This window comes from Leptonychotes weddellii, chromosome 2 (genome assembly GCF_054177405.1).
Source record: "Leptonychotes weddellii isolate Sample4059 chromosome 2, ASM5417740v2, whole genome shotgun sequence".
Lineage (NCBI taxonomy): Eukaryota > Metazoa > Chordata > Mammalia > Carnivora > Phocidae > Leptonychotes > Leptonychotes weddellii.
Window position 1 is genome coordinate 56435179 of NC_138370.1, and position 5760 is coordinate 56440938.

At 37.9% G+C, this 5760-nt stretch overlaps 1 pseudogene; it reads left to right on the forward strand.

Annotated features, from left to right (window-relative positions):
- Positions 1-1449: 1449 nt before the first annotated feature.
- LOC102742029 (developmentally-regulated GTP-binding protein 1 pseudogene) lies at positions 1450-2652 on the forward strand (annotated as a pseudogene).
- The last annotated feature ends 3108 nt before the right edge of the window (positions 2653-5760 follow it).

A 5760-nucleotide genomic window follows, 5' to 3' on the forward strand; every position in this document is an offset into this window, starting at 1 on the left:
TGTGGAGTGAAGGAAGGAAGGAGAAGCTCAAAGCTACTATTTGCCACTATCATCGTAGGCGAAGTGAGGACACAGCCAAGCCCTCACTTTCAAGGCTGTCAGTAATTGATTACTATGAGACAGTCACTCTATACTTGCTGGAAATTATATTGAGTATTTTTATCATCATCATCTTTTAAACATCACTGAGGTATCATTTGCATAAATGAAATTAAGAGATATTAGGAACAAACTGATAATTTCTGACAAATGCATCCATCTTTTCAACTCACATCGTGATATAGAACATTCCCTCACCAGAAACGTCTTACTATTTTTTTTTCCAGTCAATCCCTAATACTAAAGTTATCTATTTTGATTTCCTCCAGAGGTTCATTTCATTTGGCCTGCCACATATAAACTGTTTCATGTCTTTTTTTTTTCTATCCATATACTATTAATATCCCTCTTTCACAGAGAAGGAAAGTGAAATAAGGAGAATACATAACTAGTGGCTAATAATTATTAGACAAAGGTCATCCAGAGAGTACATGTCAGAGCTCAGGTTCAAAGTTAGCAATTTGATTCCAGAGTCTGTGTCTTTAGTTGTATGTATGTTCAATGCCCCCGGCTTAAGTTTCCATGTATTTACATTTAATAACAAAATATATTGTCAAAGGTTTAAGGTTTGAATTATTATGCTATATGTATTCTATATTTACCATATGTATAATATGTATAATTGACATGTAGAATATATTTTTTAAAGTACCTAAATAATATTAAATCATGTTTTTTTCCCTCTTATGTTACTTTAGCATATTTTACATATACCAATGAATACAAAACCAAAACAACTGTCTAAAATTTAAACAACAAAAAAATTGCCTTCAGTTGAATGATCTTACTGTTTCAGGAATTGTGTTTATGAAGGTATTGAAAATTAGTCTCTAAATATCCTATTACACACCGCATATGTAGACCAGACTTTGTGGGAAAGTACTACGAATAGAAAAGAGTCAAGTTATATGTTAAAAAGATAAATGTATGTCACAATATAATTTAAAATGACATTAATAAGCTCATGAATGACAATGACATTAATAAGCTCATTTAATTATTCTGACTGAAGCACTGATATAATGAAATTATTGAAAACAACTGGATTCAACAACATATTATTGTGGGAAGATTTTTTAAAAGACTGCCATTAATTAATTGATGCTATAAAGATCAAGAAAACAGTTTACAGAGGTATTTTCTTATTGAATTATTTGAGTGAAATTACTTGGTGAAAATTTTGGTATAATGATGCCATAAAATATTGTCTGGGAATGAACTGCTGCAAACTCTTCCTGAGTTCCCAAATGGAAGAATATTCTTTATTGAAATTTAAAGTCTCTCACTAAGAACTCAGAAGAAGTGTGAGGGGAAGTAGTCTGTGTGGAGGCCACTATGCTCTTCCCCCAACCCCCTGTGACTCACCACCATGAGCAGCACCTTAGCGAAGATTGCGGAGATCGAAGCCGAGATGTCTCGGACTCAAAAGAACAAGGCCACAGCACACCACCTAGGGCTGCTTAAGGCTCGCCTTAATAAGCTTCGTAGAGAGCTCATTACCCCAAAAGGTGGTAGTGGTGGTGGGCCAGGAGGTTTTGATGTGGCCAAGACAAGTGATGCTCGAATTGGGTTTGTGGGTTTTCCATCAGTGGGGAAGTCAACACTGCTTAGTAACCTGGCAAGGGTATATTCTGAGGTGGCAGCCTATGAGTTCACTACTCTGACCACTGTGCCTGGTGACATCAGATACAAAGGTGCCAAGATCCAGCTCCTGGATCTTCCAAGTATGATTGAGGCTACCAAGGATGGGAAAGGTAGAGGCCGTCAAGTCATTGCAGTGGCCCGAACATGTAACTTGATCATGATTGTTCTGGATGTCCTGAAACCCTTGGGACACAAATAAGATAATTGAAAATGAGCTGGAACCGCAAACCCCCCAACATTGGCTTTAAGAAGAAGGATAAAGGAGGCATTAATCTCACGGCCACTTGCCCTCAGAGTGAGCTGGATGCTGAAACTGTGAAGAGCATTCTGGCTGAATACAAAATTCACAATGTTGATGTGACACTACGTAGTGATGCCACAGCGGATGACCTCATCGATGTGGTAAAAGGAAACAGAGTTTATATCCCTTGTATCTATGTGTTGAATAAGATTGATCAGATCTCCACCGAGGAATTGGATATCATCTATAAGGTGCCTCACTGTGTACCCATCTCTGCCCATCACCGCTGGAATTTTGATGACCTCTTGGAAAAGATCTGGGACTATCTGAAACTAGTGAGGATTTACACCAAACCCAAAAGCCAGGAGCCAGATTATACATCCCCAGTGGTGCTGCCTTACTCTAGGACTACGGTGGAGGATTTCTGCGTGAAGATTCACAAAAATCTTATCAAAGAATTTAAATATGCTCTGGTCTGGCGTCTGTCTGTGAAACACAGTCCTCAAAAAGTGGGTAAAGATCATACATTGGAGGACGAGGTTGTCATTCAGATTGTGAAGAAATGAAACCTTCCCCTCTACCCATGTGCTGGGACAACCATAGCAGCTTTTCCCATGACCAAGCACCCTATCCCAAACCCCTTCGAGATTTGGCAGCCAGTGGACCAGGGTTCAGGGGAGGGAGATGAAGGCATCCAAGCTGGAACTTTGTCTTAACTTGGTGTCACCTTGTAAATTCAACTGCATAAAGGACCTGGTAGGCCAACCAGCTCTGTGCAAAAAAAAAAAAAAAAAAAAGAACTCAGAAGAAAATTATTGACATGCTGTGGGACTTTCCAGGGTGAATAGAAAATTATCTGTTCTTCTTCAGCATCGTATAAAAAGACATATATAATGAAACAGATGTGAATGAGGATAATAATGAATGCACAAAGCTGCTTTTTAGGGAATTAATTATTCCTTTCAATATTTCTTCAGTCCTTTTAACTACTTTTATTATGGTCATTATCATTTATATATAGATTCATTTAGGTAATATTTTCTAGGCATAAACATATTAAATTATGTCCTACCCAAGTGTGATCTGAAACTCTGTCACCTCCCCCACAAACTGCCCTCTCACTTTCTCCTGTCTGACTCTAGTAAACTAAGATGGCATTTTAAATTGGTGAAAGTAATGATGTTTATAATATATGTGTCAATTAATTGGCAGAGATAGATTTTGTTTTTATATTAGTCATATTATATAGTGTGATTTGTACCTTATCAAAGGAATTATTTAAACCATGCATTATTTTTTTTAACTTCTGTATGTTTTTATTTTTTTTCTTTTATTTTTTAAAATTTTATTTTATTATGTTAGTCACCATACATTACATCATTAGTTTTTGATGTAGTTTTCCATGACTCATTGTTTGTGTATAACACCCAGTGCTCCATTCAATATATGCCCTCTTTAATACCCATCACCGGGTTAGCCCATCCCCCCATCCCCCTCCCGCCCTAGAACTCTCACTTTGTTTCTCAGAATTCATAGTCTCTCATGGTTTGTCTCCCCCTCCGATTCCCCCACCTTCATTTTTCCCTTCCTACTATCTTCTTCTTCTTCTTTTTTTTTTTTTTTTAACATATAATGTATTATTTGTTTCAGAGGTACAGGTCTGAGACATTGGGGAGGGTATGTGCTATGGTGAGCACTGTAAACCATGCATTCTTAAAGGGAGTCCTATCACCTTTAAGGGAATAAGAATTAGTTCTCTGGAGCCATCATATCTTAGCTATTACAATGGTTTATGGCCTTCCAAAGCACCACAGTACATAAATAGATATACAGTATCTCTGTGGTATTAAAATTTCTTGATGGAAACTGGACAATTAGGGAAAAAGACGTATAAAAAGGCTCTGTAGGGTACGGGAGTGGTAATGAACTTTTGTTGCAAAACACTAAACAATGATAGTATGTCAAATATAGCAGTGTTGATTCAATAATTGTGGTCATAGTTAAATTTTTGTGTGTGAATATAGTTACAGATATTAATAAAGTTAGATTATCTGGTGCTGTTGACTGAATGTGCTCCTCCCCCATTCATATGTTGAAATCTAATCCCCAATGTGATGGTATTTGGAGGTAGAGACTTTGATAGATAATTAAGTCATGAAGGTGGTGTTCTCGTGAATGGGATTAGTGCCTTTTTAGTTTTATTTTTTTTAATTTTATTTATTTTTTATTTATTTATTTTTAAGATTTTATTTATTTATTTGACAGAGAGAGAGAGAGAGACAGCGAGAGAAGGAACACAAGCAGGGGGAGTGGGAGAGGGAGAAGCAGGCTTCCCGCCAAGCAGGGAGCCCGATGCGGGACTCGATCCCAGGACCTGGGATCATGACCTGAGCCGAAGGCAGACACTTAACTGACTGAGCCACCCAGGCACCCCTACTTTTTTTTTTTTAATTTTAGAGAGTGAGAGCACACATGGAGGAGAGGGGTAGAGGGAGAGAGAGAGTCTCAAGCTGACTCTGAGTGTGGAGCCTGTTGCAGGGCTCCAACTCACAACCCTGAGATCACGACCTGAGCCAAAACCAAGACTCATACACTTAACCAACTGTGCCACCCAGGCACCTCAGGATTAATGCCTTTTTCAAAGAGGTCCCAGAGATTTCCCTTGATCTTTCTACCGTATAAAGATACAAAAAGAATGAGATAATCTATGAACTAAGAAGTAAGCTCTCACTAGATACGGAATGTCCCAGTGACTTAATCTTGGATTTCCCAGCCTCCAGAACTATGAGAAATAAATTTCTGTTGTTTATAAGTCACCCAGTCTATGGCATTTCTGTTAGAACAGCCAGAATGAATTAAGACTCTTGGTACGGAGGTGGGGCGGTGGGCAGGGGTAATCAAAGTCCAGCTGCTTAAGTTACTGGTCCACAAACAGGCAAAATTAAATACGTATTTGCAAATATTTCCTTTATGTTTAATAACACACCTTGCATTATATTCGAAGAAATGTACATAAAATTATTTTTGTTAACATGTTCTTATGAGCCAATTAAGATAGGAAAGTTAAAACCTGTCTCTTAACCCATGCTATTACCTTGATTGTAAGTGGGCGTCGAAATGTTGGATGAAGAAGAAAGTTGAACTATGCCAAGTGAAATAAGTCAGTCAGAGAAAGACAAATACCATATGATTTCACTCATATGTGGAATTTAAGAAACAAAACAGATGAACATAAGGGAAGAGAGAAAAAAAGAGAGGGAGGCAAACCATAAGAGACCCTTAACAATAGAGAACAAACTGAGGATTGGTGGAGGGGAGGTGGGCAGGGGATGGGCTAAATGAGTGATGGGCATGAAGGAGGACACTTGTTGTGATGAGCACTGGGTGTTCTATGTAAGTGATGAATCAGTAAATTCTACTCCTGAAAACCAAAATTCCCTATATGTTAACAAACTAGAATATAAATAAAAACTTGAAAGAACAACAACAAAAAGATAAGGGGGATACCTCCACAATAAATTTCCCTATTTACAGGTTGGGGAATTCAAGTGAAAGAAAAGCAAAGTTACATCCCAGGGAGGCCAAGTTTAACTGGCAGAACAAATACAGATGTTATAGAAGAGGGTGGTCCTGACACCAAACCTCCTCTAACCCCACTACTGTGTTATAGGGATTCATGTTGTGTCAAAAGTGATATCCAACTCCTTCGGTCTATCAGTTGTTCAGTTCTCCTCTCCAACAGTATATGATTTGAGAGATAAGCTTTTGAATTAAAT